At 40.1% G+C, this 11,575-nt stretch overlaps 2 non-coding genes across 2 annotated transcripts; both read left to right on the top strand.

Annotated features, from left to right (window-relative positions):
- The first annotated feature begins 6,620 nt into the window (after positions 1–6,620).
- On the top strand, positions 6,621–6,692 carry trnaq-cug (transfer RNA glutamine (anticodon CUG)). Its single transcript has one exon. It is a non-coding gene; the product is annotated as a tRNA-Gln (tRNA).
- A 266-nt stretch (positions 6,693–6,958) lies between these two features.
- Positions 6,959–7,030, top strand: trnaq-cug (transfer RNA glutamine (anticodon CUG)). The gene has a single exon. It is a non-coding gene; the product is annotated as a tRNA-Gln (tRNA).
- The last annotated feature ends 4,545 nt before the right edge of the window (positions 7,031–11,575 follow it).

Below are 11,575 nucleotides of genomic sequence, written 5' to 3'. Positions count from 1 at the left end.
CAGGAGTTATGACATGTTTATTACAGTGTCATGTCAGTCTGATTCACCCCCTTCAAATAAAGTTACCAAATAGGAAAAAATGAAAATACTTGACAGCATGTTAGYTTTTCTTTTACGCTGTCCTTGTTTTTTCTCTTTACACTTCACATTAAGTGTCAGAGTTGTAAATCTATTTTCTCCTCAACATGATGAGGCAGATAAACATGGAGGCACAGAAGCTTCTGTTCCTGTCCGTTCCTCACTTCRGGCCGGTTTTACCCAGCTGGGCTGATCAAGCTGAACTTTCTCTCTGCCTTTTATCTTTTTCTCACCCTCTTCTTTCTCAGTAGGTGTTCGTTTCCAAGTACTTGTAAATTGGCACTTGGGGCACCTTCAGTGCTGTCTGCTCATGAGGGAGGCGCCGGCAAATTGGCTATCAAACTGCAAAGCTACTGCACAGTCGATATGTACTGCGGTTCCTGAAAGGTCCAGAGATGAGGAAGGCCTCAGAGGATTACTCTGGTTTATAAAAAAAACCTCCAGGCTCATACAATTGAAAAGTTTTTCTGTTTTTTTTCCAGTCACTCATGTGTCTCCATTAGTTTCCTCCATTGTGTCTCTGACTGCCAGGACAGACTGTGTTGGAAGAGAAGCGTAACGCCGTGTCCAGCCAGTCGGTCAACGTTAGAGTTCAGTTTTCATGCAGGATTCAAAGGCCTGGAAGTTACATCTGAGTCCTTTAAACAAAGACACAAATGAAAAGTAGGTTTAAGATCATTTTTATTTTAGCTAATTTCAGTAACAAGGCAGTTCTGGGTTCTTCTTGTCACATCCTGGATGATTTTCTCTTGGATTAACTTTGTAACTCCTTGGACTGATGTCGGTGTTTTGCTCACATCACTACAAAACAGCATAACCAATTCACAAATCAGCCTAAAATATCCAACASAAATAAATGCATTTTGGTGACAGGAGTTTGCAGCTTGAGACACTGAAATCTWTGTCCATTTGCATAGTTTTGGTGCAAATTTTGCTTATTTGATTTTTTGCTACGAACAAACAATCCAATTTTTTTTTTCTAATGCTGTTGCCTTGCTGGGGCTGCACAGTGGAACAGTTGGTAGAGCTATTGCCTTGCAGCAAGAAGGTTCTGGGTTTGATTCCCGGCCCCGGTCTTTCTGCATGGAGTCTCCATGTTCTCCCTGTGCATGGTGGGTTTTCTCCAGGTACTCCGGTTTCCTCCCAAAGTCAAAAACATGACTGTCAGGTTAATTGGTCTCTCTAAATTGCCCTTAGGTGTGAGTGTGTGTGCATGGTTGTGTTGCCCTGCAACAGACTGGCGACCTGTCCAGGGTGACCCCGCCTCTCGCCCGGAACATTAGCTGGAGAGGAACCAGCAACCCTCCTGACCCCACTGAGGGACAAGGGTGTAAAGAAAATGGATGGATGGATGTTGCCTTGCCAACTTCATGTAACAGGAATGATGAAGTCATTTTTATACAGCAGTGATACGGTTCCCTTTAGTGATGGCAATAAAGCCGAGTTTCCTCTAAAAGCTTTATGTTCAGCTGTGRGCAGCAGCAGCTGAATTCACCCACTGTGTTCTGGTTTTGCTGAAATCCAATTTGCTGTTGTGCTGTACAGATGTTACAGCCGTTTCATCCCTGATGCAGTTGAGTTGATGCTGTTCAATCTGGTTTAGTTAAAAGTTTCAAACCTTCAGGGCTTCTGCTTCACAGGTTCCACCCATTATATTTATACTGGAGATCATCTTTATTTTTCTTTTTTAGCTTCCCAGCCTAAGAAAAGCAATTTAAAATTCTGACAGCAGGGATGTAAACSTGTAATTAAGGAACAAATGGAYTGYTGAAAAAGGAAGACAACTTACATTTAACTTAGTTTACTTTTAGCCAAGCTTTGGTTAAAACAAAACAAAAATTCACCAGACAGACTCACAAATGCAGCTTTTATTAAAATTCTGTAAGATTTTTATTATAAGAAATTGATTAGGATTTTTTTCCTTTGTATGATTTTTTTTTATTTTTATTTTACTTGTATTAATTATTGTCATTTTCAGCCTTRAAATATCACAATTTCCACTTCACTTTACATTTTGGCCCATCTAATTATGTAACTTTTAAATATTAAATGATTGATAATTTACTCAGTCCTTAAATATGCTTTTTATCAAAWACTTGGATGGGTGCATTTTTTATTTATTTTTTYGTCATTTAAAARTKAAGATGCTTCATTTGATCCACAATGCAGGAATGTTGCTCCTTACATTTCAGTGGTGTTACCGCCCCTGACCTCTAGGGGCTCTCCTCTTCCTCCCCTGTTGTTTCAGCTCTGCCTGATGTTGCAGATTATCAGCCGCAGTGTAAAGAGCTCCGCCTCAAAGCGACAGACTTTGATTTGCAGTGAACTCATCCGTTTGTTGAACACTTGTGCAGCAGGACTGAGTATTTGTGTGTGAGTAAATGTAAGTGAACATCTAAAAGGAAGGTGGTTTTGTTCACAGTGGAAGCTGGTAGAGGTTTTTCTCTTCCAGTCCTTCCTCTCCTGTTTTGTGGATACATAAGGAGCTGAGACATTGTTCCTTTTGTGTTTTATTTCAGTCAGACGGGGCTCTTTGGTCGCTGCTTTGGCCTTTTACACCCTGAAGTATAAAGCTTCCCTGGGTTGGTTGTTCTTTATAAAAATAAACACTTGTTTCTACTGACAACAGTGAGTGTGTGTGTGTGTGTGTGTGTTGCACTGTGACAGAAAACGCAGTCTAACACACACACTGCAGTTTTAATGGGTTGTATCAAATGGTTGTCTGCAGCATCTTGCTCAGACGTTCATGTTGAAGCACCTGAAACGTTTCACCTCCAGAAATCTGTGCTGTTGAAGTTATTTAAATAAATGAGAAACCAGTGGAGTAAAAACTAAGTTACAGGTTTATAAAAAGAATATTTCTTTACCCTCCAGTGTAATGTGGACWGAAGTGATTTCTTCTTTTCCTGCCATAAATCCTTTGAATGTTATAAAAAGTGTCATATTTATGGCAAAGCCTTCATGTACAAAKGGTGATCTTTGAAGATAACGCCTTTAAACTTTCAAACATTTCTCATTTTATGTCATTAAACCATCTATTTTCCTTTGTTTTTAATTACAACGGGAAAATTTATCACTGAAGCCTTTAGCAGCAGCAAAAAGGCAGAATAACCACTGGCAGTTGATTACAAAGGGATATTAAACAGGCAACCATTCATGCTTATTCATAAGGTCYGTATAAATTATGTAATTAACATTCACGTTTTGGATGTGTAGAAGAAACCATGAATGTATGCCAGCCTCTGTATGAATGTGGGAAAACATCTAGTCCCCAAAAAGACTTGGACAGAAATGAGTCAAACTTGATGTTATGAGTGTGAATTAATCTACAATTTCATTTAGTGAATACAAACAAATAAGCAACAARATGAAGGCTTGTGTTTGTTTAATGAGACTATGGGTGTTTGGTTTATTACACCTTATTCTGAAGACACACCTAGCAACAGTTCAGCCATCCGTCATTTCTGTCGACTCCTGGTTCAGTCGCTCTCAGCTGATTTATGCTTAAGATTTATTGTAAGGTTTMATTTGTAAGCCAAGTTAAGAGGCTCTCTGGGAAGAATATTGGAAATTATGGGCCTAGTTCTACACAATTACAGTCACATTATGYTTAAAATGTTACAACACCAAACATAGTGGTCTAGTTAGTAGTTAACAGTAGATTTTGACCTGCTCATCTTTATGGGTAGTGTAGAGGGATTCCTTGTAAATTTTAAATTTGGTCTCCCATGKTGACTGACGACTGCAAAGCCTCTGCAAATAAATCTGTTGTTTTAGTTGCATTGATCGCTTAGTTGAATTTTTTTTTTTTTGTGTGTGCTTTTTTAATATTTTTGAGCTTGTTGAGTATTTCTCCTGTTCTGAGTTGACTTCAGCATGCCTTGGGACTGGAGAACACAGGAAAGAGAAATGATCAAGTGAATGATTGTTGCAGTGAAAGTGAGAATATCTACCTCTACTATTACAGTCTTATAATAAAAACCCAGCAAGTCTCATTTGTTTTCATTCATTACTCTCTTTTGTGGCAATAACAATCATCAAAACCAGCAGGCTATGAAATKTATACGACTGAGCCAAGGTTTCTGATTTTTCCTCCTCCCTACATTCATTTTATTTTATCTTATTTCACTTTGAAAGAGCAGAGAAAGGTAATGCTTTTCTCCTCTATAACCCTGGACAGATGAATGGATCCAGGGATCATTGYTGGTTCTCATATTCCTCCTCTGAGTTCACAGTGACCATTTTCTTTTCCATGTTAGCTCTAACAAAAGATGATAGAAACGTGAAGGTGGGCCGAGTGTTTGGGAAACAACAGAGCACATGTGAGATGTTASTGGCAGAGATGTCACTTTTTGGTTTATTTTCCAGTTTCTAACATCTGTCACACTGTTTCTGATTTTATTGAAAGTCAACTTTCATACCATCCATCTCATGAGTTAGTTTTGATGCTCCTGTTCCGGTCTGCTTGTGAATTGGGATCAAGGGTGTGGAGTTCACAGTTTTCTGTTGAGTCAGGATCAGGTATGATAGGTATTTTTCTAGAACCTACATAAAAGAACCACAGACAACGTATATGAATTTTATGGCCAAGCTTTTGCAAAAGGAGAAAACTCTGTCAATTGCTCCTCCGAGCCGTTCACAGAGCGTTCTGAAGATCTTTGGGTACAGCTTGTTTGTCTTTTATTATCAAGCAACAAAGAGGGAGGATAGGCAAGATAGACAGCAGAGGAAAAACAGCAGAGGTTGTAAAACATTTTACCTAAACAACTAGCAACCCAGTTCCAGATGTAATATCTGATCTACGGTCTGAGCCCTTTAGCTGTCATATCAGCATCAAGTGTTATATTTATCATATCTTTAAAGGCCAACTACATTTTCCAGATGTTCCATAAGTAGCCACAGAAAGACTAGAAACGTTTATAACGAAACAAGCTTGTAGTCAAGTTTCACTTTTAGTTTCATGAGGTTTCGTAAGGTTGATGGAAAAAAATTTAATTCATAGATTAAGTGATTAGTAAATCATATATTGCTAAAATATCAGAGTCACAGTGGCATTAAAAAAGCGAAGGCAGCTCTCACACAGAAAGATTTGATTTATTAGTCAAAAAATGGTTCACATTTTCAAATTCCACTACATTTGAAACTTTGAAATCCATGTAGACTATTTGTCTTATATGAAAACTGCAGTCTGTTTGGAAGCCTGTTGACTAATGATTTACATCATCCATCTGTCAGATGCATTTTGGAAGAACTGAGAAGAGCAGAAGCTACCTGATGCTCTTTTAAAAGAGAAATCTGTGGCCGTTCTTGCTGAACATAAACATTATGTTGTTCTTGTCTGATCTCCCTCATCATCATCTGAAAAGCCACAGGCAGGTCATCCAAGCACACATTTTATGTCTGAAGTCATGTTGTTGTGCAGAGTCAAGTTTTTTAATGTCCGTCTCAAATAACCGCAGGCGTCCAAGAAAAGACATCAGCATGATTTCATCATCTCTCTTTCAATGCTGGTAAGTTTTTGCACAAACTGGATAGATAGCAAGATGACAGATAAATTTCACATATGCACCATGAATGCCAGAAAAACTGTGGTTTTCAAAGGATTTATCAAAGCTGCTGTGTTTCCAGGGTGGAATGAATACAGAATAACTCAATGGCTTTAAAAAGCAGGAACTGGATGCAGAAGTTTGATTTTACTTTCTTCTACACAATCCACCCATTTATTATCCTCTGTATATCCAAGATGGAGTAATGGAAATAAAGGGAATTTCAGACTTCTCGCTCTGTGGTGACTCTCCCCAGGTCATTCTGCGATGTGACCAGAATGACACATCTAACCTGCTATTACCAGATTAGAAGTAAGATATGTTGTTCCTCTCAGCATATTCTGGGTTTATCTCAGTGATCTCCTTGTAGAAAGGAGAGTTCTCCTAACCAGACACCATTTTCTTCATCAGCTCCCAATGGGACATAACCTCCAAAAGGAAACACCAAACCGGAGCTCTTGTTGTTAATGTCAGTCACTGCCAAAGAAAGGAAATACATTTGTTGATTTTCCAATTGTCAGCCAATGGCAAGTTAAGCAACATTTTCCCAAAGTATTTTGACTTTGCAGCTTTAAAGGTATGCTACAAAACCATCTGTGAATAGTTGAATCTGAAAACTGCACTGCATAGACGGGGTTCCACTGCACCTCTGGACCAGTGTTTGTGTTTCTGCACTGACTCCTGAAATCCAGCGAGGTTCTGCTGCAGGATTGTTCCTGTTTAAAGGGAGTTCTCCTTTCCAATGCCACCTCATGCATGCTCAGTAAGAGAGATTGCTGCAGTGTTAGCAGCTTAGGAGGAGCAACAGAGACACAGAGGACCTCAGTGTTACCAGCACCGCGCTCCAACCTGCTGAGCTAACCTACAAACTGTTGAGTTTCCATTAAATTAAGAAGAACTTACATGATTTTACCACAATTAAGATTTGAGTGTTCATATTCCTATGTTTTTCAAAATCAATATATGAAATGTTTGATTTTGAAACTGCCACCTGGAGGTTCTATGGTGTAATGGTTAGCACTCTGGACTCTGAATCCAGAGATCTGAGTTCAAGTCTCAGTAGAAACGTGATGTGTTGCATCTGACATCTTCAAATTTGGAACCTCAAACTGAAACAAAGAAGAGAAGTTCAGTTTCTGTAGTGTAGTGGTTATCACGTTAGCTTCACATGCAAAAGGTCTCTGATTGGAAACCAGACAAAAACAGATTTTGTACGTTATGCTTCTCAGAGGGTGTAGTGAGACATCAAGAGTCTTCCTCTTTCATGATGGTTCATTTGCCAATTGACTTCATAGTAGGCATCTTTGAAATCGAGGATACTCTACTTAAAACGCGGTTCTATGGTGTAATGGTTAGCACTCTGGACTCTGAATCCAGCGATCTGAGTTCAAGTCTCAGTAGAACCTTTTACTGTATATGTGTGTTGATGTTCTTAACACCTTAGATTTGAATTGGCCAGTAAGGGAAATGAACAGTTGACCTCAGCATTTCTAGCACCACACTCTTAGCCGTAAATCCCGGCGGGGGTCGTCGGACCCCCCCAATATTGGAAAAGTCCAGAATTGTCCCCCCCAAAAGAATCATTAAAGAAACATTTGCATTTAATAATATCAATATGACAAGGCAAAACAAACAAAGAACAAACTAAATCTGCCATTTACGTCAGAAACAAAATAAGAAGTAATTAGGTATGTCCCCCCCTACCATTATTGGAACAATGGTTCAGTCGTGAGGAGCTAGTTGCTAGCTGTGGCTCTGCAGCACTAACAAACAATCCTCCAGTAAGTAAATGCTTAAAGCAGGGATGTCAAACTCCAGTCCTGAAGGGCCGCTGTCCTGCAGTTTTTAGATGTGCCACAGGTACAAAACACCTGAATCAAATGGCTTAATTACCTCCTCAGTTCTCCAGAGCCTTGCTAATGACCTAATTATTCTATTCAGGTGTGGTGCAGCAGAGGCACTTCTAAAAGTTGCAGGACACCGGCCCTCGAGGACTGGAGTTTGACACCCCTGGCTTAAAGCAAAAGACAAGTAACACGTTTTTGTCAGGGTTCCTGTGTGTGTGTGTTGAGTGTGAGTGATGCATCCTTTCCAGCGAAGATCTTGGTGAAGAACCTGGGCAGCCTACACGGGTGGATCTCATCAGCCCCATCAGTGTTGGGGATAAAGGAGCAGCAGAACCTTCTCTCAGTGCTGGATGATTAACGTSCACCGGTAGTCTCTCTAGCCATCTCTTGTAGTCTACAGTACTTGTTTTTTGATCCGTCTCTTCAGTATTTCCCAGTGGTTTCAAAGTCCTTGTGTTTGCCGTCACTAGATCAGTTTCTAGATTTTCCAACTGGATCACTTCCATTGTTTTCTCCTCTTGTGGATCTCACCTGCAAGTCTGCCTGCCCGCTGCTCCCTCCACACCACTCCATCGATTCTCTGGCTCCCAGTCATCACCATCCTCACGCTCCTCTCAGGAACCATTCTCCACACTGGACCTTGGGCACATTCCCCCACGCTTCAACCAGAACCATTCTAAAGCACCTCCGATTGCACTACTCAACCGCTCCTGGAAGGATCAAGGAGAATTGTTTGTYTGTTTTTGCAAGGAAATAAACCCCTTACCTTTATTCAGACTTGTTGATTTTGCTTGTGGGTCAGACAAACATGGCAGTTTTATTTACTTTCACTGCTCAATAAGAAGAAACACATCAACAATAAAGATCAGACTGCAGTTCGTTATTTTCTTACCTTGGCTGAATAATGATTACCTTCCTCATTAGTAAAACTGCTACACTGCTTACATAGACTTAAGCTTTTTTGTCAAAGGTAGCAAACATCTCATTCATATTTAACTCTTTAACTTTTAGTTAATTAGAAGAAGTTTGAAACAGAAGGGAGTGGACCAGCTCTGTGTGGGAGCCAAGAACAGAAGAGAGAACAGATGGGGAAAAAAACAAAAGTTGTGCTTTTATTTCTCATTGTCTTCAATATAGAGCGTTTAAAACCACAAAATTAAATTCTGAATATTTTCTATATAAACCCTGGTGATTTAAGTGGTAAGTGTTATGTTTAASTTATGATACTTCCCAGATATTCATTTCTATCTACTTATTTGTTCTCAGTCATCCAAGACATGTCAAAATTAAAAAAGCTTTTAAAATAAAGCAACTTACCAAGTTATAGCTTAAACAGCCCATAACATGAATTGGGAGCCATTTCAATAAATTAATGTTAATGGGTAATTTTAATAGTTACTCATTAAAGCTTTTTTATTTAGAACCTTACATTTTTGTAAAGGTGTATATGGAAGTAATTCTGATGGCACATATTTACTTCCATAGAAATCTGCCCTGGGAGACGAAGGGAGCAATCTTCTCTATACGGTAGGCCTGAAATGCCAAAACATAACAGATGGAGCCAAAGAAAAAGTTTTTTGGACCAGGAACGGTACTCTGTCCAAACGCAGAGAAAGGTAGCTGTGTGTTCAGGAGAATTTCCTGTTTTTATTAGCTTGTTCTGTACATTTTATCCTCTTTGCTGTATGCTCTGTTTTTGTAATATTAGGGTTTTTTCCACAGTTTATATTCCAGTAGACTTGGTTCAACTGGAGACCAAAGTTTCACATTTGTTRCATTTTCAGCTGCTGCGGTTGTTTTTCTAACTTCAAGGCATCAAACCAAACAAACTCTGGTAGCAGCCTRTTCCCCTCCTCGCCTCTGGGGGCGCTGCACCAAGAACAAATGACATATAAACCTCTGAAGAAGACACTCTGTTCAACTTCCATCTTCATGAAATGTAAATGAAATGTGGCATCAGATTTCAGCGGTTGTAGGATTTCTCTTGTCTTTGGCTAAAATCATCAGCCATATAGACTCACACGTTTGTTTTGGTATTTACCCAGAATGCTTCCTGATTGGGCTGCACAGTGGCGCAGTTGGTAGAGCTGTTGCCTTGCAGCACGAAGGTTCTGGGTTCAATTCCCGGCCCCGGTCTTTCTGCATGGAGTTTGCATGTTCTCCCTGTGCATGTGTGGGTTTTCTTCGGGTACTCCAGTTTCCTCCCACAGTCCAAAAACATGACTGTCAGGTTAATTGGCCTTTCCAAATTGCCCCTAGGTGTGTGCATGGTTGTGTGTCTCTGTGTTGCCCTGTGACAGACTGGCAACCTGTCCAGGGTGACCCCACCTCTTGCCCGGAACAATAACTGGAGATGGGCACCAGCAACACTCCTGACCCCACTGAGGGACAAGGGTGAAAGAAAATGGATGGATGGATGCTTCCTGCTGTTGGAGCGGATCAGGGCTGCTTGGTGTTCACATACTGCCCCAGAGTTCACTTTTTTTTCTGATTCACTCTTCCCAAAATGAACCAGACTTTGTAGGAAAGCAAACTACAGTTCAGTTAAAGTGGACTAAACGGGTCTGGTGTGAATGCAGCTTCMGTGTTTTTCTGCCTCTGTTGATRAACACAATCACAGTCTTTATGTGTGAGTTAAACTTTTTCTAAGTGATAAAATACTSCATRTGCCCACCAGAGGTTATGTACAATTAGGTTTTATAGTGAAARAAARCTAATTTGTGCCTTTGGAATAAAAAATKTTCCCATTCTTCTGTAATGCCAGGTTATTATACAGGCAWGATGAATGCTGGTTTTAAAGGACCCACTGTGCATTTTTCCTTTGGGCCCAGGAGGCTGTAAAATCAGCTCTGCTTGCACAACATAAGCAGTTKGACCAAAGTAAAAGCCTGGCTGCCCGTCTTTGTTCTGGGAACAAACCCAGAGCTGAATGTTACAGTTGTGCATCACCAATCCAGACAGCAGATGTTTTTCTCCATCATAGTTTCTCTTTGTTGCTGAAATGCCCAAAGATGAATCTCCAATGAGTCCAACTCAGCATTTTGGAAAACCTTTAGCACAACACTGCCTGGACCAAGAAGGTTGCTGATMATTTCATCAGTCACGTCTGTCCTCGTTAAGCAGATGAAGCATCTGATGGTGGCCGTGTCTCTAAATAAGTGAATGTCGACGAGCCACAGAGTGGACCTGAATTAATTGTATGTTATTGTGTGAGGTTTCAGTAGTGAACATCAGTCAGATGTTTTACATTCCTTTCTAGCAGAAACAGGGCCCTCTATCCACATCCACGTTATGCTTTGGTTTGCATAAATTCGTGCATGAATAGTTTTTTTTTTAAAGTTCTATATCTTCCTCCAAAAGTTAAAAGACGATGTGAGATTAATTGAGCTAAAACATGTGATTGTGGTTGCATGGCGTCTGTTGGCAGCCTGTCCAGATGATGCCTGGATGTCACACGCCTTTCGGCTGATCATCACACGAATAAGTGAATATTTTCTGTCAACATGAAAAGGCTTCAGACTAAGAAACATCTTGCTTTATGAAAAGGTTTTCTTTTGAATAATCACAAATCTTTTTAGAGCCCAGGCTGTTATTTTTGTCTGTTTTTGTTCATTTCAGTTGCGCTCGCATGGCTTTGAGAGGATGCGCCAATCTGCACCGATGAATGCAGCAAATTGTTCCCAACTGGAAGCAGAAATTGGAGCTTTCTTTTCTTACTGTTCTCCTGTCTGAGTCTGAAGCGTTAAACACCAGACGTCGCTGAGACAGGAGCTCTCTTAACAGCAATTAAGCCTTCACTCAGCCAGGGATTACAGAGGAAAGGCCTTGTAATGGAGTTGGAGTTAAACTCACTCCATTATTGTAGCGTTGCTGCCAAAATAAATTGAAACCACCTGGACTATTGTCACTCGAGCTGCTAATTTTCCTGCAGTAATGTTGGTTCCGTATCTCTCTCAGATTTAATAACAGCTCTTCAGTGACAAGTATTTTTCTATTGCAGCTTATAAATTGTGCATCTTTGAAGGTTTGTTCAGAACTTGAGCATTTTAAGGAAGTTCTGTTGTTTTGTAACTGGAAAATGTTGCAATCTCAACCCGCCTGGCT

Source organism: Poecilia reticulata, linkage group LG2 (genome assembly GCF_000633615.1).
Source record: "Poecilia reticulata strain Guanapo linkage group LG2, Guppy_female_1.0+MT, whole genome shotgun sequence".
Taxonomy (NCBI): Eukaryota; Metazoa; Chordata; class Actinopteri; order Cyprinodontiformes; family Poeciliidae; genus Poecilia; species Poecilia reticulata.
Note: the sequence above shows the minus strand (reverse complement) of the source record. Positions and strands in the feature narration are given on the sequence as shown.